Source organism: Salmo trutta, chromosome 6 (genome assembly GCF_901001165.1).
Source record: "Salmo trutta chromosome 6, fSalTru1.1, whole genome shotgun sequence".
Taxonomy (NCBI): domain Eukaryota; kingdom Metazoa; phylum Chordata; class Actinopteri; order Salmoniformes; family Salmonidae; genus Salmo; species Salmo trutta.
Genome location: NC_042962.1, coordinates 41,446,756 through 41,469,013, shown reverse-complemented (window position 1 = coordinate 41,469,013; position 22,258 = coordinate 41,446,756). Strand labels below are relative to the sequence as shown.

General features: G+C 42.7%; 1 long non-coding RNA gene across 1 annotated transcript in view; it reads right to left on the bottom strand.

Moving 5' to 3' along the window:
- The window catches only part of LOC115195928 (uncharacterized), a 45,016-nt gene extending 24,399 nt beyond the window's left edge, over positions 1-20,617 (bottom strand). The window contains exons 1-3 of the long non-coding RNA XR_003878779.1: positions 20,147-20,617; positions 19,617-19,906; positions 8,003-8,107 (exon numbers count right to left, since the gene is read on the bottom strand). This is a non-coding gene — a long non-coding RNA (uncharacterized LOC115195928). The remainder of the gene's footprint in view (positions 1-8,002; positions 8,108-19,616; positions 19,907-20,146) is intronic.
- Positions 20,618-22,258: the final 1,641 nt, after the last annotated feature.

Here is a 22,258-nt window from a genome sequence, read left to right as displayed (position 1 = left end):
TGTGTATATTGTCATAAATAATTGAATTTTATTATAAAATATTCACTTAGCCACTCAATCAATGTGACTTTGTTAGCTGAGTCTGTCTGTATATTTGTTTAATTGATCCATTGCTGGACAAGTGGAGGTGGTAGCTCATTTATTCATCTATCACTGATCAGAAACATTTAGCATGTAGCCTAAATCAAGTGTACTATTTTGCTTTTGACTCACGTAGTAGGCTTATATAGAGCCTTGGCTATTTTCCTATCCAGTCCCAATCCCACTGAAACCCAAAATCCTAACTCCTGTCTCGTATGAAAAATTCATACACATGTCAAAATACCGCTATAGCATTTTCCCCCAGCTTCTCTGCGCTGTCTCGTACTTGCTGCCCATAGGAGAGCATCGGTAGAGAATGTGTGATCAACGGTAGGAGAGTAGATATGGATATTTTCTTAAACAGTTTATCCCTGTTAATAGATCTTGATATTTAAACTATTTGAACTCTTCAACTCCCCATTATTCACGAGCTAATCTGCGATCTGTATAATCGTTAAACAAAATTTTGCCAAATATCTGAGATAACCTCATTCAACGAATGGCAGAATATCTAGCAATTTTAGCAATTATGGTCATTTGACTTTTGTTTGACTGCCGTTTGTACGATTCGACAGTTTGCACGATTCGACAATGCTATAGCCAACTCGGGGTGCGTCCTGAACGTCATTCTTTTTTTGGAAGAACCCTTGCATAGTAGCCATATCTTGATTTTAAACACTTTATATGGGCACTTCCGAGTTTTGCATTATTTCCAAGGACTCTCAAGATAAATATGAATTAATTCCGGTATTTCAATTTAGGATGAATATTTTCCAGAAAATCTACTAACTTCTACATTCTCCCGCTCTTGATAAAACTCCCTTTTCTCACTTCTGGGTCATTCCACCTCAAAAAGAAAAAGAGGATTTCGAAACCCATCATTTCAGATTGTTCTGAAATCTTTTCTGTAGTTAGTAACAGACACGATTAACATTCATGAAAGTTAGGTCCAAATCAGATGTTGGGTTTATTTATTGAATATTATCTGAATCCTATAATTTATAATTGCCAATATTAGTGCAATCAATAAAGTTAATTTCTCTGAGATCAAAAAAATTATGCTTCAGGAATGCTAATCTCACCTGTGTCCAACTACAGAAATAATTATTTCATAACAATCTGAGATGGTGGGTGTCATGGCTTGCTGAAATGAAATGGAATGACTATTCTACCCCTTCTCTCACTGTTAATAAACCTCCCTTTTCTCACTTCACCCTCTCTCTCTCTTAATGAACCTCCCCTCTCACGTCTACTCTCGGTTGATGATTCTCCCTTTTCTCACTTCTACTCTCTGGTGATAAACCTCCCTTTTCTCCCTCTCGCTACACCTTCCTGTTCTTCACCAGTCTCTCAACAAAGCAGTCTTTCTTTTAATCTCTCTCCCCCTCCCTCCCACCCTCTCTCTCCTCCAGTCCACAACATAATTCTGCGGTAGGCTACCCACTGTGCTACAGTATGTAAGCAACCCCCCACAGTAAGCACACACACATCAGGAGAAGTACACCAGCTCATCCATTACCCCTTTTTGTGTTGGTGCTGCTGGGCTGTCAAGCCCAAACAAGACTGATCTCTGGTCAGTGGTAGATCAGTCACTGATCTAAACACAACACAGGTCACTTCTTTGTAGTACAGCATTAGCTCCCTCCTATGAGGCTTTGATATATTAGATAATAAATAATGGTCCAACTATTGCTAGCAGGGATAATCTAGACTCCAGTAGGGGATGGGCGGGTATCTCCGGTCCTGGAGGGCCGAGGAGTCTGCTTTTGTTCCAGCTCAGCTCTAATAACATTTCTATTCAAACCTATTGGGGTCTAAATTGAACGGGCACATGATCGAGTCATTGTTTGAGTTGTTAGTGTTAGGCCTGAACAAAAGCCTGCGGTTACCGTGGCCCTGAGTTGCCCCGTCCACCCCTCATTTAAAGGGAACATCATGCTCAAAAGACTAGGCTCTACACACCCACCACACACAATTATGGTTATGCCTGGGCATCTGCGCAGCACTAGGGGTTTTCTTGCCCCCTGGGCGTCCCACACTCCCACAGCGCTCCTGGGGGTAGAGTAGACCATCACCATCAGACGAGAGGCACGCTAGCCATCCATCACTGTGACAGCGGTGGTTTTTGTTTACTTAATGATGTGGAGGGTGTTTATGAAGCGACGCCCGCCCGCCACAGCTCGCATCATCTGCCCCCAGGAGCTGACATTAAAACATCATCAACGTGATCGATGTCCACCCAACAACAGAGGGAGGGAGGGGGGGGGGGTACTGCTCCGGAGGAAACGGGTCCTATCTTTTGTGGAGTGTGTGGGAGGGTGGAGTGTGGGTAGTATGTGTATTTGTGTGATAGAGTAGGTGTGTGTTTGATAGAGTGTGTGGGAGGGTGGAGTGTGGGTAGTATGTGTATTTCTGTGATAGAGTAGGTGTGTGTTTGATAGTGTGTGTGCGCGTGTGCTTGTGTTCGTTAATGTGCCACTCACACTGCCCCTGTGTGTGTGTGTGTGATTCCCAGGGTAATGCGTTGGAGATAAGGTGTTTATTATATTCCTCCTGCGCTATCGGCCCCGCCAGCGCCCTCCCTGATATCCAAGTTACCGTCTCTTGTAGCCAGTTCACTTCCTCAAGCCTTCATTTTTCCTCCCTTCATTACTTCAACTATGGTTGTATCCCAAATGGCACCTTATTCCCTATATGGTGCTCTGCTTTTGACCAAAGCCAATGTGTCTTCTATCCATCTTCCATGGTCAAGACCATTTTCCGCTGTAAATCGCCATCTTCGGTACATGGACGTTTCAGAAAAGGACTTGTAAAACACTTAATTATATTTCATTTAGTTGGGTGTTTTTCAGTCGGTTAGACATTCACCGAATACCACAGATGTCTGGATTTGACCAAGTATGGCTGCCTCTGACAAAGCACCCTATTCCCCAAATAGTGCACTCCGTTTAACCAGGGCTCATTTTGGACACACCCTTTCCTTGCCTATGCCACATGCTTGTGGTAGAGTGGAACTCCAAAATGGCTGCCAGATGCATGTGGCTTACTGCGTAGGGGACATCACTGCCAGCTACTGTGGCAGCCGAATGGACAGCCACATCTAAAAATACCAGAAACTGGCCAGTCTGTACACGGAGGCCCAACAGGCATCATATACATTATCATTATCATGCCTCGAAAGGATAAAAAGCTCTAGAGCATGGTCCCAAATGGCACAGTATTCCCTATATAATGCACTACCCTTGAGCAAGGCAGTTAACCCCTAAAAATAAGTGCCCCCCCCAGGCACTGATGGTGTGAACTTCGATTAAGGCAGTTCCCCGCACCTCTCTGATTCAGAAGGGTTGGGTTAAATGAGGAAGCCACATTTCGGTAGAATGCATTTAGTTTTACAAATGACTAGGTATCCTCTTTCCCCATAGGGGCCTGGTCAAAAGTAGTGAGCTATTTTGAGAATAGGGTGATATTTGGGATGTAGACCCTGTACTTGGACAGATAGTACAGCTGAAGTCGGAAGTTTAAACATTTAAACTCAGTTTTTCACAATTCCTGACATTTAATCCTAGTAAAAATTCCCTGTTTTAGGTCAGTTAGGATCACCACTTTAATTTAAAAATGTGAAATGTCAGAATTATAGTAGAGAGAATGATTTATTTCAGATTTTATTTCTGTCATCACATTCCCAGTGGGTCAGAAGTTTACATACACTCAATTAGTATTTGGCAGCATTGCCTTTAAATTGTTTAACTTGGGTCAACATTTCAGGTAGCCTTCCACAAGCTCCCCACAATAAGTTGGGTGAATTTTGGCCCATTCCTCCTGACAGAGCTGGTGTAACTGAGTCCGGTTTGTAGGCCTCCTTGCTCTCGCATACTTTTTCAGTTCTGCCCACAAATTTTCTATAGGATTTAGGTCAGGGCTTTGTGATGGCCACTCCAATACCTTGACTTTGTTGTCCTTAAGCCATTTTGCCACAACTTTGGAAGTATGCTTGGGGTCATTGTTCATTGGAAGACCCATTTGCGACCAAGCTTTAACTTCCTGACTGATGACTTGAGATGTTGCTTCAATATATCCACATAATTTTCCTACCTCATGATGCCATCTATTTTGTGAAGTGTACCGGTCCCTCCAGCATCAAAGCACCCCCATAACATGATGCTGCCACCCCCATGCTTCATGGTTGGGATGGTGTTCTTCGGCTTGCAAGATTCCCCCTTTTACCTCCAAACATAACGATGGTCATTATGGCCAAACAGTTATATTTTTGTTTCATCTGACCAGAGGACATTTCTCCAAAAAGCACAATCTTTGTCCCTATGTGCAGTTGCAAACCGTAGTCTGGGTTTTTTTATGGCGGTTTTGGAGCAGTGGCTTCTTCCTTGCTGAGCGGCCTTTCAGGTTATTTCGATATAGGACTCGTTTTACTGTGGATATAGATACTTTTGTACCTGTTTCCTCCAGCATCGTCACAAGGTCCTTTGCTGTTATTCTGGGATTGATTTGCACTTTTCACACCAAAGTACGTTCATATCTAGGAGACAGAATGCGTCTCCTTCCTGCGCGGTATGACGGCTGCGCAGTCCCATGGTGTTTACACTTGCGTACTATTGTTTGTACAGATGAACGTGGTACCTTCAGGCGTTTGGAAATTGCTCCCAAGAATGAACCAGACTTGTGGAGGTCTACATTTTTTGGCTAATTTCTTGGCTAATTTCTTTTGATTTTCCCATGATGTCAAGCAAAGAGGCACTGAGTTTGAAGTTAAGCCTTGAAATACATGCACAGGTACACCTCCAACTGACTCAAATGGTGTCAATTAGCCTATCAGAAGCTTCTAAAGCCATGGCATAATTTTCTGGAATTTTCCAAGATGTTTAAAGGCACAGTCAACTTAGTGTATGTAAACTTCTGACCCACTGGAATTGTGATATGGTGAATTATAAGTGAAATAACCTGTCTGTCAAAAATTGTTGGAAAATTGACTTGTGTCATGCACAAAGTAGATGTCCTGACCGACTTGCCAAAACTATAGTTTGTTAACAAGAAATTTGTGGAGTTGTTGAATAACGAGTTTTAATGACTCCAAGCTAAGTGTATGTAAACTTCCGACTTCAACTGTATATGTGGGTGTGTACTGAGACTGACATCTGTACTGAGTGTACTGAGACTGACATCTGTACTGAGTGTACTGAGACTGACATCTGTACTGAGTGTACTGAGACTGACATCTGTACTGAGTGTACTGAGACTGACATCTGTACTGAGTGTACTGAGACTGACATCTGTACTGAGTGTACTGAGACTGACATCTGTACTGAGTGTACTGAGACTGACATCTGTACTGAGTGTACTGAGACTGACATCTGTACTGAGTGTACTGAGACTGACATCTGTACTGAGTGTACTGAGACTGACATCTGTACTGAGTGTACTGAGACTGACATCTGTACTGAGTGTACTGAGACTGACATCTGTACTGAGTGTACTGAGACTGACATCTGTACTGAGTGTACTGAGACTGACTGGTCAAGATAAAGGTAGAGAGAAAGGGGAACATGGGATGAAAAGGAGAGGGAACACAAGAGAGAGTATACAGGAGTCACAGACAAGAAAAGACTAGAAAAGGATGACACGCACACACCTATATTCATATATGTGTGGATAAAGGGTTTGAACGAAGCATCAATTCACAATCTGCGCTTTTCTCCTCAAAGAGCTGTGGAATGGTTTGGAGATATTGGTTTGGAGATAAGTTGGAGATATTTTAGCAAGGGATCGGGGGGCTATCTAATATCTTGTTGGTTAAATTTCCTTATTGCATTTCATGCTTCAAATATGTTTTATGTAAACGAAGCAGGATTGTGTACTCCCATTTTACCATTAAAAGACAACAGTGAAAAACAATTGAACAGAAAGGACACAGAAAAACCTACCCTTATTGTATTTTATGTTTGCTGTTATTGTCCGTTTGTGAAACCTGAAAATGTCTAAATATATATATATATATTTTTTTTGTAAAGATGGAGAAATCCTACACGCACCTCTTTATTCTTTTCAATGAAACATTTTCCCCAGCGCGGTACGAGGCACAGCGGAAGAATGGGCCTTGTGTGAACTGGTACGAGCAGCGCAATACTCAAGTGTCATTAAATCTCAAAACATTCAAGGCTACCAAACTAGGCTGCTGAAAAGAGCAAAGACAGACAGCTGAAAGGAGGGCACAATATAGGCTACACAGGGAGACACGGGCGCAACAACTGCCAGAGTGAATGAAATGTTGAAACATTTTAATTTACTCTCTCTCTCTGTCTGTATATATTGTAACTATTAGTCTGCTGTCTCTTTCCATTTAACTTACAGTATTTCAATTTTGTTCTCAAGGTTTACCTCAAACATTCTATATGGGCTATACAGTAAATAGGTTTAACATGCTTCTATAAGGTCTCAATATGCTTTCTGTCTCTGCCTATGATTTCATTGGAGTCTCTGTTTAAATGATAATGTTCCATAAGCAGCTGCCTCAGGGGAAGCACCTACAGCTGTGCTGTTGACGTGGCGTTTGTTTCTACGGCAACTAACAATGAGATAATGGCGAGTTGCCTCGCACTCACTGCCTCCTAATTGTGTTTGAATAAGGGTATTCGAAGGAACACACAACAGCCGATTGATTCCAAGAGGCATCGTTAGGCTGTTTCAGCGTGTGAATGATGTTCTTTGACGGATCAAACAGAACCGGGGATCATGAGGACGGTTTAATTGTCTCAGTGTTCGGATAACGTTATAAGACGGTTCCTCACGAGCAACCAGAAGTGAGCGAGAGAGGAAAGTGAAAGAGAGCATGTTTGTTCAGGCTGAGCAGTAGCGCTAAAATGTCACCACCTTAATGGTTATTTGCTTAAAGAGAGAGAAAGAGAGAGAGAAAGAGAGAAAGAAAGGGAGAGAGAAAGAGAGAAAGAGGGTGCTGCCACTGTTGAACACTTAATCCTAACAAGAGAGAGCTACAAATAAAACAGCCGGGCAGGCTCTAAGACAAAATGGATCGATGCACCCCCTTTTGCCCTCAGAACCGCATTCATTCTTCAGGGCTTGGACCCTACAATGTGTTGAAATCGTTCCAAAGGGACGCTGGTCGATGTTGACTCCACCACTTCCCACAGTTGTGCCAAGTTGGCTGGATGTCCTCTAGGGTGGTGGACCATTTTTGATACACAGGAGAAACGGTTGAGCGTGAAAAACCCAGCAGCGCTGCAGTTCTTCACACCCTCAAACCGGTGCGCCTGGCACCTATTACCATACCCCGTTCAAAGGCACTTAAATATTTTGTCTTGCCCATTCATGCATGGCACACATACACAATCCATGTCTCAATTGTCTCAAGGCTTAAAGGTGTCTTTGACACAGACTAGCCACTCTCCCCCTTCATCTACACTGATTGAAGTGGATTTAACAGTTGACATCAACAAGGGATCATAGCTTTCACCTGGTCAGTCATGGAAAGAGACATGTTTTGTACCCTCAGTATATAGCGTGCTTAGGATCTCCTTTCTCTCAGAGCCAGGGTGTGTTTGGCCCAAATGGCACCCTAGCTCGGGCTCTGGTCAAAAAGAAGAGCACTTTATAAGGAATAGGGTGCCATTTGGGAAGCGAGCAGAGAAAGACACTTGATGTCTCCAGGCAGTGGGCAGGGACTCGAAGAATGGATTATCATGGAGTTAATCTCCATGTTCTGCTGAGATGATGCGTGTAAACCACTTGCGGTGGTTAATCTAGTCGCTGTGATCTGCGTAGGCACAGCAGGAGGCGAGCCTGAGGACTCCAAGTCAGGACACACACACAATCATGTCCACACCCATACATTCAAGCACCCACACAGATGCATAATGTGCCCGAGCGCGCATGCGCACGCACACTCACTCACGGTGGGTCGTAGTCGAGGGCTCTGCGGCGGATGACCTCCAGCTCTCCGTAAGCGGGCGCAGCACGGGCCTGCTGGAGCTCTCTCCTGAGCTTCTGGACACACTCACTGAGAGAAAGAGAAATAAAAAAGAGCGAGAAAGAGCTCCAATAAAATCACAGGAAGACACATGAACCATACAACACAGGAACCATACATGTAAAATGCACTCTGTGTTACATGGAAAGAGACGACAGACCAATATAAGATGAGAGAGAGCGAGAGAAAGAGCAAGAGTTTACCAAGTTTGGTAACCCACACACACACAAACAAATATACACATTTATGCATACACACCCACAAACAAACTAGACTCCCAACCTCTCCCACTCATACTAATGATGTGACCCAAGGCAGGTATTGATTCTGGGGCAGGAGTGAGAGCTTCATTAGAAGGGAACCAGCACAGGCATAAATGCTAGAAGTTCCTTTAATGACCATGGCCTTAATTAGCAGGCCTGGCTGGTGCTCTGGTGGTGCGCTGACAAGAGGATGTGAATGTGTTTTTCTAAACCATCCTACCTCCTGTCAATGGGGACAGACTGAGGCAGACATCCATTGATATGCAGAGTCTCTCTCTACCAACTCAGCCGAATACACAGTGGAACAGACTGACAGACAGAGCTGCAGTCCCTCACCTGCCACACAATCAAACGGACACACACACACAAACGCAATACCCTGCAGCTACCACCACTCAGGGACTAATACCAATTTGAAATTCAGGCATATAACTCGAGTTCTCGCCTAATTCTTCCATTGATTTAAAGGTGCAATTTACAATAGGTCCAAATTAGAACACGGTCCTAAAAGAATACGTGAAGACTAACCCTTGGTCTTCACGTAGCATCGTTGATGTCGTTTGTTTTGAAATTGAGGACTTCACTGTTTAAGGTGAGGATGTTTAAAATATGGACCAATCGTTTCATCCATCACCCACTCAACTCGCCCCCCCTCCCTCCCTCCCTCCCACTTCTACCCCAGTAGCTACAGCAGCTGAGCAGGGACATTCAGAGCAGAGAATGAAGACATTTTCAAAAACCCATTCATGCGGTCTTCGAACCATCATTAGGGCTGCCATCTTGATTGAGCATGCATGTCGTCTCTCGTAATGAAAAAACATTCTAATTATTGCTCCAACCTAATCTCGCACACCTGATTCTAACAATGAACTGGTTGATAAGCTCATGTTAGTTGCAACTGGAGATAGAGTGAGAACCTACAGGATGGTAGCTCTCCAGGAACAAGGTTGAGCAGCCCTGCATTATGTAGAGCACTTCTTTTAGGGACTAGGATGGTGCCATTTTAGACACAGTCCATGTAAAGGTTCAGCACATACCTACTAAATGACTCCCCATTCATTCTGTTAAGAACCCTATTTTGATGATTATTCCCTATAGGAATTTGTTCTCAAGGTACCATCTCTAAGGTCAGACGTTACTGTAAAGCAAGTCTTTGTAATTGGTATCTGGGCCCCTGAGCCAAAAAATAAATAAATAAAATAAATAAATAAATAAATAATAATAATAATAATAATAATAATAATTCGGTAATGGGCGTCCTTAAGCGATTAAGACGGTTCAAATGTATAGTCTATTCAACCCCCAGGTCCCAGGCCTTGATGTTATGTTTTGGAACTAGGCACGGAAGGATGAAACAACGAACAGATGAGGAAGAGTATTTCGGTTTGCCCTTCCCTCTTGAGCAGGGGTGTCAACCTCATTCCACGAAGGGCCGAGTGTCAGCGGGTTTTTGGTTTTTCCTTTCAATTAAGACCGAGACAACCAGTTGAGGGGAGTTCCTTACTAATTAGTGATCTTAATTTATCAGTGAACTACAAGGGTGGAGTGACAACTTTTTAAAATGTAACCTTTATTTAACTAGGCAAGTATTTACAATGACGGCCTTCCCCGGCCAAACCCGTACGACGCTGGGCCAATTGTGCGCCGCCCTATGGAACTCCCAATTACGTCTGGATGTGATACAGCCTGGATTCGAACCAGGGACTGTAGTGACGACTCTTGAAATGAGATGCAGCGCCTTAGCCTGCTGCGCCACTCGGGAGCTCCACCATCTAGAGGGTGACAGATTATTACAAACCTTGCAGAAGTGTAGTTTTGGTGTCCCTGTACACAATTTGTTTAATAAAACACGTAAATATATTGCTCTTGCATCCAGCATTTCTCCACACCTTAACCAGTTTCAATTCCTAACAATTCAGTGCACCTATAGGAACTGCTACTGAAAGTACTTGAAATATTTACATTTACATTTAAGTCATTTAGCAGACGCTCTTATCCAGAGCGACTTACAAATTGGTGCATTCACCTTATGATATCCAGTGGAACAACCACTTTACAATAGTGCATCTAAATATCAAGGGTGAAAGAGAGAAGATCGTGGGCAATATGGTTGAATGGCACGAACCCGGCATCCGAGATTTGCCACCCAAAACTACTCCCTTTCCGCACGATAAATAACTGCGAGGTACGAGTAAGTTATAAGAAATTATTTATATGAACACATGGCGTGAAATGGAACTGTTAAATTATACGCAATGTCTAAATATGGCTTCTCTATGGCCTCTGCATGATAAATCATCAACGCTCAGGGTGGGGACAGACAACCCATCTCAGTATGGAGTGCAGTTCACAATGCATGTACAGTAGACCTATCATCTCACCATGGTAACTTTCCTGTTTTGTGACAGTTAGGCCTGCATTTTCTGCAGCATGGTCTATGCAGTAATATAAAGACGGAATGCGTGTCTGATTTACCCATCTATATCTGGCTTTCGGGGGTCACCTTATTTTTTTAATTGTAAAGATGATATATATATAAAAAACATTTGTTTTATTGCAGCTTGAATATCAGTCTCTCACAGTCGCTCTCCAACTCCATTCAAATTGCATCCACAATAGATAATCCTTTTCTGGACTGACACAATATATAGCCATACATACACATATATATATATATATATATATATATATATATATATATATATATATATATATATATATATATACACACATACACACACACACACACACACACACATATATATATAAATATATATATATATATATATATATATAAATATATATATAAATATATATATATATATATATATATATATATATATATATATATATATATATATATATATATATATATATATATACACACACACATACATACATACATACATATATACACTACTAGAGCTAATAAAAAATGGTTACCCAAGAGAACACATAGCTTGCTCCATCTACGGGCTTTTAGGTTTTTCTGTTGTGTGTAATGTGCAGTAGCCATATATAATATATGTATTGGATAACGGGCCAACCATTTTGCGCTTGACCTCATTAAATGTCTAATGTAGGGCTCATCAGGCTCAGGTAGCGTCAGGCTTGAATTTTCAATCAAAGCTCTAAATCACATCTGGACATAGGCCTATTCATATGCTTTATAACGCTTTTGAAGGACAATTCCGGTTTTGGCGGGAAATACCGGGTTATCTGGGAGAAAAGTTATTTATTCTCGGGGTGGAACATTTGTAAAATCCCGGGATAATATTTAACCGTAGTGGGAACTGGGCAGAGGGTTCTTTACTTAGCTCAACTGTTTAATAACAGAATACAAACATTTCCGAATAATGTGGGAGGTTATAACTCCTCCATTAAGCATAAACTTTAGGCAGAAAGCATAAATACTAAGATTAGAGAATTGGTGATTCAGCTGGCCTTTGAGTTCAGGTACACCTAAATTTACCATGTCTATGCAGGCACGTTTGTGTGTCTATGTGTGTGTGTCCATGCGTGTATGTGCGTGGGAGCATTGAACCAGGTTGTCATCAGAAGCTAATTTCCCCTCGTTTGCCACCCAGACACCAGGGAGCCCAGAGCACCAGTGGAAAGTTCAGTAAAGGGTAAAGATATTTATTTTTCCTCTTATCCAGGGGGAGGAATGGGGGAGCCAGAACTTTCAGAACATTCCATTCCCTTTGGTCTCAGGGATGTTTGTCAAACCTGTGTGTGTGTGTGTATGTGTCCAACCTCAGGAGGACTAATTAGGGAGACTTGGCCATTGAACTAGGGCCACCGGGACTCGGACTGTCTCTGACTGGCCACATCAAAGAGAAGACAGGACAGGATGAAGGAAAGTTTAAGTAAACTGAAATGGTGCTGTATTGATCATCCGTTGAGGAACGTTGCAATTATGGTGGCTGAGAGGGCGATGGTGCAACGATTCGGTCAGCATAGTTCTGGAGAACTCCAACCACACCATCTCCCTGTCTTTCCTACTGACACCACTAGTGCATACTGTCCTTATGGGTTGCAGATGGACTAGTGACTAGGATTAGGGCTATATACAGTTGAAGTCGGATGTTTAAATACACCTTAGCCAAATACATTTAAACTCAGTTTTTCACAATTCCTAACATTTAATCCTAGTAAAAAGTCCCCGTCTTAGGTCAGTTAGGATCACCACTTTATTTCATGAATGTGAAATGTCAGAATAATAGTAGAGAGAATGATTTATTTCTACTTTTATTTCTGTCATCACATTCCCAGTGGGTCAGAAGTTTACATACACTCAATTAGCATTTGGTAGCATAGCCTTTAAAACTTTTAACTTGGGTCAAACATTTCGGGTAGCCTTCCACAAGCTTCCCACACTAAGTTGGGTGAATTTTGGCCCATTCCTCCTGACAGAGCTGGTGTAACTGAGTCAGGTTTGTAGGCCTCCTTGCTCGCACACGCTTTTTCAGTTCTGCCCACAATTTTTCTATAGGATTGATGTCAGGGCTTTGTGATGGCCACTCCAATACCTTGACTTTGAAGTCCTTAAGCCATTTGCGACCAAGCTTTAACTTCCTGACTGATGTCTTGAGATGTTGCTTCAATATATCTACATAATTTTCCTACCTCATGATGCCATCTATTTTGTGAAGTGCACCAGTCCCTCCTGCAACAAAGCACCCCCACAACATGATGCTGCCACCCCCGTGTTTCACAGTTGGGATGGTGTTCTTTGGCTTGCAAGCCTCCCCCTTTTTCCTCCAAACATAACGATGGTCATTATGGCCAAACAGTTCTATTTCTTGTTTCATCAGACGAGAGGACATTTCTCCAAAAAGCACAATCTTTGTCCCCATGTGCAGTTGCAAACCATAGTCTGGCTTTTTTATGGCGGTTTTGGAGCAGTGGCTTCTTCCTTGCAGAGCAGCCTTTCAGGTTATGTCGATATAGGACCCATTTTACTGTGGATATAAATACTTTTGTACCGGTTTCCTCCAGCATCTCACAAGGTCCTTTGCTGTTGTTCTGGGATTGATTTGCACTTTTCACACCAAAGTACTTTCATCTCTAGGAGACACTACTTCACTACTTACATACCATCATCTGCTCATCTATCACTCCAGTGTTAATCTGCTAAATTGTAATTATTTTGCTACTATGGCCTATTTATTTCCTTACCTCCTCATGCCATTTGCACACACTATAAATAGAGTTTCTTTTTTTTCTATTGTTGACTGTATGCTTGTTTATTCCATGTAACTCTGTGTTGTTGTTTCTGTCTCACTGCTTTGCTTTATCTTGGCCAGGTCGCAGTTGTAAATGAGAACTTGTTCTCAACTAGCTTACTTGGTTAAATAAAGGTGAAATAAAAATAAAAAAACAGAACGCATCTCCTTCCTGAGCGGTATGACGGCTCATGGTGTTTATACTTGCGTACTATTGTTCGTACAGATGAATGTGGTTTCTTCAGGCGTTTGGAAATTGCTCCCAAGTACCAGACTTGTGGAGGTCTACAATTATTTTTCTGAGGTCTTGGCTGATTTCTTTTGATTTTCCCATGATGTCAAGCAAAGAGGCACTGAGGCCTTGAAATACATCCACAGGTACACCTCCGATTGACTCAAATTATGTCAATTAGCTTATCAGAAGCTTCTAAAGCCATGACATCATTTTCTGGAATTTTCCAAGCTGTTTAAAGGCACAGTCAACTTAGTGTATGTAAACTTCTGACCCACTGGAATTGTGATACAGTGAATTATAAGTTAAATAATCTGTCTGTAAACAATTGTTGGAAAAATTACTTGTGTCATGCACAAAGTAGATGTCCTAACCGACTTGCCAAACTATAGTTTGTTAACAAGAAATTTGTGGAGTGGTTGAAAAACGAGTTTTAATGACTCCAACCTAAGCGTATGTAAACTTCCTACTTCAACTGTACATTTTGTATTCTGACGTTCATATTTTTTTATTTAACTACATTGAAATACGATACATGGCTTTATAAGAAACTCCTCAGGTGACTCTTTTTTGTTCCCTCTTTCCTCCCTCTCCTCCCTTTCCCTGGTCTGTGGGGAGACTAGATGACCTTTTCTCTAATAATATTTGACAAGTGTTTTTCTCCACAGGTTAGCCCTTAGTGTCGCTGTAATCAAATGTGACACCCATCCATGGACGCACCTGCCATCTAAGTCCAAATAAAAACATTTCCGGGCGCTAAATTATGTAGACACTCCAGAGTCAACTTGCTCCTCTCTGACAGGTGAGGGGGGAGGAGGACGCACCACTACTGAGCATGTGCACATCAAACACACACGTGTACACACACACACACACACACACACACACACACACACACGTGTACACACGCACACACACACAAATTAAGCCATAATATAATTCATCAGCATTGGATTCTAGACTGGAGTGTTGCTAGGTTACAAAAAGGCTTCGCAGCAAAACCACTGAGCGGGTTTGAGTGTATGTCGGCAAAGCTGTGTGTCCATATGCATGAATGAATCAATGAATGGGTGCGTTTCACAAGCAGATGTGTGTTGTAAGTCTGTAAATGTGTGTGTGGTTGGAACCCAGGTCTATGTGGCGTAACTAAACTATCGTACAGTCAATTCCAACCAGACTAAGTTGATCATGTTACGCTGTTCCTAGCTCCAATTAGTCATCCATTATAAATGTCAGTAGAATATGGAGCGTTCAGATTATGCTGCTGTAGTCGAGCAGGGAGAGGAGAGGGAGAAAGAGAGAGGGAGAGAGGCAGAGACAAAGGGAAAGAAAAGGAGAAAAAGAAAAAGGGAAAGCGAGAGGGAGAAATGGAAAGAATAAGGGAAGAAGAACAGAATGGTGGAGTAATTAAGTGGCCAGTTAGAGGAGAGGAGTCTAACTGATCTGTCAAGCTGCTAGACTGTGGCTAATTATCCTCTCCTTTTTTTCCCCTCCGTATGTCTGACTCGTTCCGTTCATTGCAGTCAATCTATTATTTTCCCATCCCTCTATCATAATCTCCCTCTAACTTTCAAATAAAATAACATTTTATTTGCCATATGCTTCGCAAACAGGTGTAGATGAACAGTGAAATGCTTACTTACGGGTCCTTTTCTCACACATGCAGAGTTAAGATAAAGATGGAAAAAAAGAAAAAGTAAATAGTGACATGAGGAAGAAATACACAGTGAATAATGAATAACAAGAACGAGTAAAAATAGCACGCCTATATAAAGGGAGTACCAGTACCGAGTCGATGCGCAGGGATACGAGTTCATTGAAGGAGCTATGCACATATACAGTGGCAAGAAAAAGTCTGTGATCCCTTTGGATTTACCTGGATTTCTGCATAAAATGGTCATAACATTTGATCTGATCTAAGTCAATAGACAAAACACAGTGTGCTTTAACTAATAATACACAAGTTACTGTATTTGTCTTGTCTATATTGAATACATCATTTAAACGTTCACAGTCTAGGTCCGAAAAAGTATGTGAACCCCTAGGCTAATGATTTCTCCAAAAGCTAATTGGAGTCAGGAGTGAGCTGACCTGGAGTCCAATCAATGAGACGAGATTGGAGATGTTGGTTAGAGCTGCCTTGCCCTATAAAAAACAGTCACAAAATTTGAGTTTGCTATTCACAAGAAGCATTGCCTGATGTGAAACATGCCTCGAACAAAAGAGATCTCAGAAGACCTAAGATTAAGAATTGTTCACTTGCATAAAGCTGGAAAGGGTTACAAAAGTATCTCTAAAAGCCTTGATGTTCAGCAGTCTACGTTAAGTCAAATTGTCTATAAATGGAGAAAGTTCAGCACTGTTGCTACTCTCCCTAGAAGTTGCCGTTCTGCAAAGATGACTGCAAGAGCACAGCGCAGAATGCTCAATGAATGAGGTTAAGAAGAATCCTAGTGTCAACTAAAGACTTACAGAAATCTCTGGAATATGCTAACATCTCTGTTGACGAGTCTACAATACGTAAAACACTAAACAAGAACGGTGTTCAAGGGAGGACACCACAGAAGAAGCCACTGCAGTCCAAAAAAACCATTGCTGCACATCTTTAGTTCATGAAAGAGCACCTGGATGTTCCAAAAATATTCTGTGGACAGATGAAACTAAAGTTGAGTTGTTTAGAAGGAACACACAACACTATGTGGGGAGAAAAAAAAGGCACAGCACACCAACATCAAAACCTCATCCCAGCTGTAAAGTATGGTGGAGGGAGTATCATGGTTTGGGACTGCTTTGCTGCCTCAGGGCCTGGACAGATTGCTATCGTTGACGGAAAAATTAATTCCAACGTTAATCAAGACATTTTGCAGGAGAATGTCAGGCTATCTGTCCGCCAATTGAAGCTCAACAGAAGTTGAGTGATGAAATAGGACAACGATCAAAAACACAGAAGTAAATCAACAACAGAATGGCTTCAACAGAAGAAAATACGCCTTCTGGAGTGGCCCAGTCAGAATCCTGACCTCAACCTGATTGAGATGCTGTGGCATGACCTCAAGAGAGTGGTTCACACCAGACATCCCAAGAATATTGCTTAACTGAAACAGTTTTGTAAAGAGGAATGATCCAAAATTCCTCCTGACCGTTGTGCAGGTCTGATCCGCTACTACAGAAAACGTTTGGTTGAGGTCATTGCTGCCAAAGGAGGGTCAACCAGTTATTACATCCAAGGGTTCACATACTTGTTCCACCCTGCACTGTGAATGTTTACACAGTGTGTTCAAAAAAAGACATGAAAACATAATTGCTTGTGTGTTACTAGTTTGAGCAGACTGTGTTTGTCTATTGTGTTGACTTAGATGAAGATCAGATGACATATCATGACCATTTTATGCAGAAATCAAGGTAATTCCAAAGGGTTCACATACTTTTTCTTGCCACTGTAGGTAGGGGTAAAGTGACTAGGCAACATGGCATATAATAGACAGTAGCAGCTGCATATGGGGTGAGTGTGAATGTTTGTGAGTGTGTATGTGCGGCGTCAGTATGCATGTGTGTGTGCGTTCTATGTGTAGGCGTGCGTAGTGTGTGTTGGGGTGTCAGTGTAAGTATGTGTGAGTGTGTGGGTAGGGTCCAGTGTGTGTGCGCAGTCAGCACAAGAGAGTTAGCGCAAAAAAGGGTCAATGCAGGTAGTCTGGGTAGCCATTTGATCTGCTATTTAACAGTCTAGTTTAGCAGTCATGGCTTGGGGGTAGAAGCTGTTCAGGGTCCTGTTGGTTCCAGACTTGGTGCACTAGTACTGCTTGCCGTGCGGTAGCAAAGAGAACAGGTGTTTGACAATTTAGAGGTTGTTTGTTACCTCTCTCTCTTTTAAATGACACCATCTCCTTAATGATTTAAAACAGTGTACATTAAATGTTTGCTTCGGGCAAAGCTTGAGGCTCTGCAGACCCCGAACCCCCATGCTGACAAACGCTATAGTACAGTATACTGATAAAGTATGCATCCACGGCTGTGCGTTGGGCTGTGAGCTATACAGCGCATTCTGAAAATATTCAGACTCCTTGAGTTTTTCCACATTTTGTTATGTTACAGCCTTATTATAAAATGGATTAAATCGTTTTTTTTCTCTTCTCTTCTCTCATCAATCTACACACAATACCCCATAATGGCAATACAAAAAGAGGTTTAGAAATTTTAGCAAATGTAAAAAAAAATATTAAAAAATTAAATCACACATTTCAATAAGTATTCAGACCTTTTAATCAGTACTTTGTTGAAGCACATTTGGCAGCGATTACAGCCTCGAGTCTCCTTGGTTATGATGCTACAAGCTAGGCCTCCCTATATTTGGCAAGTTTCTCCCATTCTTCTCTGCAGATCCTCTCAAGCTCTGTGAGGTTGGATGGGGAGCGTCGCTGAACAGCTATTTTTAGGTCTCTCCAGAGATGTTTGATCGGGTCCGAGCTCTGGCTGGGCCAGTCAAGGACATTCAGATACTTGTCCCAAAGCCACTCCTGCATTGTTTTGGCTGTGTGCTTAGGGTCATTGTCCTGTTGGAAGGCCCCCAGTCTGAGGTTTTCATCAAGGATCTCTCTGTACTTTGCTCTGTTCATATTTCCCTCAAATCCTGACTAGTCTCCCAGTCCCTGCCGATCAAAAAAACATCCCCACAGTATGATGCTGCCACCACCATGCTTCACTGTAGGGATGGTGCCAGGTTTCCTCTTGACGTGATACTTGGCATTCAGGCCAAAGATCTCAATCTTGGTTTCATCAGACAAGAGAATCCTGTTTCTCATGGACAGAGTTCTTTAAGTGCCCTTTGGCAAACTCTAAGTGCCCTTGACTGAGGAGTGGATTCTGTCTGGCCACCCTACCATAAAGGCCTGATTGGTGGAGTGCTGCAGAGATGGTTGTCCTTCTGGAAGGTTCCACAGAGGAACTCTGTCAGAGTGACTATTGGGTTCTTGGTCACCTCCCTGACCAAGGCGCTTCTCCCCCAATTGCTCAGTTTGGCCAGGCAGCCAGCTCTAGGAAGAGTCTTGGTGGTTCCAAACTTCTTCCATCTTAAGAATGATGGAGGCCACTGTGTTCTTGGGGACCTTCAATGCTGCAGAATTGTTTTGGTACCCTTCCCCAGATCTGTTCCTCGACACAATCCTGTCTCGGAGCTCTATGGACAATACCTTCGACCTCATGCCTTAGTTTTTGCTGTGACATGCACTGTCAACTGCGGGACCTTATATAGACAGGTGTGTGCCTTTCAACATCATGTCCAATCAATTGAATTTACAACAGGTGGACTCCAATCAAGTTGTTAGAAACATCTCAAGGATGGTTAATAGAAACAGGATGCACCTGAGGTCAATTGAGTCTCATAGCAAAGGGTCTGAATACTTATGTAAATACATTTTTTTTAACAATCTAAAAACCTGTTTTCGCTTTGTCATTATGGGGTATTGTGTGTTGATGAGGACTTTTTAAAATCCATTTTAGAATAAGGCTGTAACGTAACAAAATGTGAAGGGAAGGGGTCTGAATACTTTCCGAAGGCACTGTACGGGTGTGTTTATCCTGGAAATATAGTCAAATAAGTGAAATAATTAAATAAAAACAATTAAAAAAAAAAATAATCTGAAATATCCATGATAGATAATGTATTTAAGTGGATCTTTGAAGGCAACAAAGATAACAAAATATCCCCCCATGATGGCCCCTTGACCCCATAGTGACAATATGACCTACTATAGCAACTCAAGGCCATACATTGGAGTGCACTGTGAAGGAGTGATTTCCTGGTTTTTGGATCAACTCACCTGTCGCTCAGAGGGGGCTGAAGCTGCGACGTGGAAGTCGAGGGCGTAGCTCTCTGCTTGTTTACCTTGGCATAGAGCCCCTCTAAGTCTTCTGCCGAGGGCTGGCAGCTGTGTGAGGGCCCCCTGAGGGCCCGCTGAGGAGAAGGGGTGCGGCTGAGGGGCCCTTGGGGGGCTCCTGAAAGGTGTTGATGCGGGCGTAGTTGGGGTCCTGGTCATCGTCCTCCAAGTCGGGTGACAGGGGGTCGGGGGTCACGTGGCAGTCCCACACCTCAATGTAACGGAGCTCGTGTCTGTCGGTCATATAAGAGGGGACAGATACTGTCACTCACTGTCTGAAACAAACTCACATTAACTTGATGGCGTTGAACAAAAAACTGCATACATTTTATATACGTCATTGAGTGGTGTTTGAATGATGGAGGGTGGAGCCCGAGTGTGACAGACCGAAAGACAGGAAGACAGAGACAGACACACGGACAGAGCATTGATTGATGTACACACAGACAACAGGCCGAACGGTGTGCGCTCACCTCACTCCCTCCCCGAATCTTGTCCAGCTCCTCCTCGCTCAGAGCCTCCAACTTCTGCTTGGCAGCCTTCACCTCCCCCTTGCTCTTCTCCTCCTTTTTCTTGCCAAACCTCGGGAGGGAGTGGGGGATTGAAAGAGTGAAAGAGGGAGAGACCAAGTGAAAGAAAATTGGTAAGATATTTTTTTCATTTGGGATTCAAAACATTGTGGCAGTTCGTAATGCAAAAATAGACTCAGCAGAGATTACGAAAGGAACTATTTCTAGTTGAGTAGGAGGCCACACAGTCGTGGAGAGACTATAAGAGGGGAGAGAAGGAGTGGACTCAGGGCTTCATGTCTGGAACCAAAACAGCAGAGTCCAGTTCACACCACAGCCAAACATGTGTTCACACTTCCACACAGCAGGACACTGTTCAGCATCGATTACACACATAGACCCTCCGCACGCACGCACGCATCTCACACACACACACATACAGTACACCAGTCAAAAGTTTGGAAACACCTACTCATTCAAGGATTGTTCTTTATTTTTTACAATGTTCTACATTGTAGAATAATAAAGACATCAGAACTATGAAATAACACATATGGAATCATGTAGTAACCAAAAAAAGAGTTAAACAAATCAACATATATTTTACATTTGAGATTCTTTAAAGTAGCCACCCTCTGCCTTGCTGCTCCTGAGTGGCGCAGCGGTCTAAGGCACTGCATCTCAGTGCAAAAGGCGTCACTACAGTCCTGGTTCGAATCCAGGCTGTATAACAACCGGCTGTGATTGGGAGTCCCATAGCGTACAATAGGCTCATCGCCGTCCGGGTTTCCCCAGGGTAGGTCGTCATTGTCAATAAGAATTTGGTCTGACTTGCCTAAATAAAGGTTAAATATATATTTTCATTTGTATTAAATTTGCACACTCTTGACATTCCATCAACCAGCTTCACCTGGAATGCTTTTCCAACAGTCTTGAAGGTCTTCCCACATATGGGGGAACAGTCTTCCAACATATGCTGAGCACTTGTTGGCTGCTTTTCCTTCACTCTGTGGTCCAACTCATCCCAAACCATCTCAATTGGGTTGAGGTCAGCTGATTGTGAGGGCCAGGTCATCTGATGCAGCACTCCATCAGTCTCCTTCTTGGTCAAATAACCCTTACACAGCCTGGAGGTGTGTTGGGTCATTGTCCTGTTGAAAAACAAATGGTAGTCCATCTAGGCGTAAACCAGATGGGATGGCGTTTCCCTGCAGAATGCTGCAGTAGCCATGCTGGTTAAGTGTGCCTTGAATTCTAAGTAAATCACAGACAGTGTCACCAGCAAAGCACCCCCACACCATCACACCTCCTCCTCCATGCTTCACGACGGGAACCACACATGCACAGCCCATCTGTTCACCTGCTCTGCGTTTCACAAAGACACGGCAGTTGGAACCCAAAAAATCTCAAATTTGGACTCATCAGACCAAAGGACCAATTTCCACTGGTCTAATGTCCATTACTCGTGTTTCTTGGCCCAACCAGGTCTTCTTGTTATTGGTGTCCTTTAGTAGTGGTTTCTTTGCAGCAATTCGACCATGAAGGCCTGATTCACGCAGTCTCCTCTGAACAGTTGATGTTGAAATGTGTGTTACTTGAACTCTGTGAAGCAATTATTTGGGCTGCAATTTGAGGTGCAGTTAACTCTAATGAACTTATCCTCTGCAGCAGCGGAAACTCTGGGTCTTCCTTTCCTGTGGCGGTCCTCATGAGAGCCAGTTTCATCATAGCACTTGATGGTTATTGTGACTGCACTTGAAGAAACTTTCAACGTAATTGACATTTACCGGATTGACTGACCTTCATGTTGTTTCTCTTTGCTTATTTGAGCTGTTCTTGCCATAATATGGACTTAGTCTTTTACTAAATAGGGCCATCTTTTGTATACCACCCCTACCTTGTCACAACACAACTGATTGGCTCCAATGCATTAAGGAAAGAAATTCCACAAATTAACTTTTAAGAAGGCACACCTGTTAATTGAAATGCATTCCAGGTGACTACCTCATGAAGCTGGTTGAAAGAATGGCAAGAGTTTGCAAAGCTGTCAAAGCAAAGGGTGGCTATTTGAAGAAT